Here is an 894-nt window from a genome sequence, read left to right on the forward strand (position 1 = left end):
CAATGTCACCCAGTGACACTCAATGGGATCTACATGATTCTCAATGACACCCAGTGACATTCAATGGGATACAGCAATTTCCAATGGCACCCAGTGACACTCAATGGGACCCAGTGATTCTCAATAACACCCAGTGACACGCAATGGGACACAGTGATTCTCAATAACACCCAGTGACACTCAATGGGGCCCAGTGATTCTTAATGACACCCAGTGACACTCAATGGGATCTACATGATTCTCAATGACACCCAGTGACATTCAATGGGATACAGCAATTTCCAATGGCACCCAGTGACACTCAATGCGACCCAGTGATTCTCAATAACACCCAGTGACACTCAATGGGATCCAGTGATTCTAAATGACACCCAGTGACACTCAATGGGGCCCAGTGATTCTTAATGACACCCAGTGACACTCAATGGGATCCTGCGATTCTCAATGACGCCGTGTTACACTCAATGGGATCCAGCGATTCTCAATGACACCCAGAGACACTCAATGGGAACCAGCGATTCTCAATGACACCCAGTGACACTCAATGGGACCCAGTGATTCTCAATGACACCCAGTGGTACTCAATGTCATCCAGTGATTCTCAATGACACCCAGTGGCACCCAATGGGATCCAGTGATTCTCAATGACACCCAGAGACACTGAATGGGACCCAGTGATTCTCAATGACACCCAGTGAGACACAATGACACCCAGTGACATTCAATGGGATCCAGCAATTCCCAATGACACCCAGAGACACTCAATGCGACCCAGTGATTCTCAATAACACCCAGTGACACTCAATGGGATCCAGTGATTCTCAATGACACCCAGTGACACTCAATGGGGCCCAGTGATTCTTAATGACACCCAGTGACACTCAATGGGATCCT

The sequence above is a fragment of the Chiloscyllium punctatum genome, chromosome 28 (genome assembly GCF_047496795.1).
Source record: "Chiloscyllium punctatum isolate Juve2018m chromosome 28, sChiPun1.3, whole genome shotgun sequence".
In the NCBI taxonomy this organism is placed as follows: domain Eukaryota; kingdom Metazoa; phylum Chordata; class Chondrichthyes; order Orectolobiformes; family Hemiscylliidae; genus Chiloscyllium; species Chiloscyllium punctatum.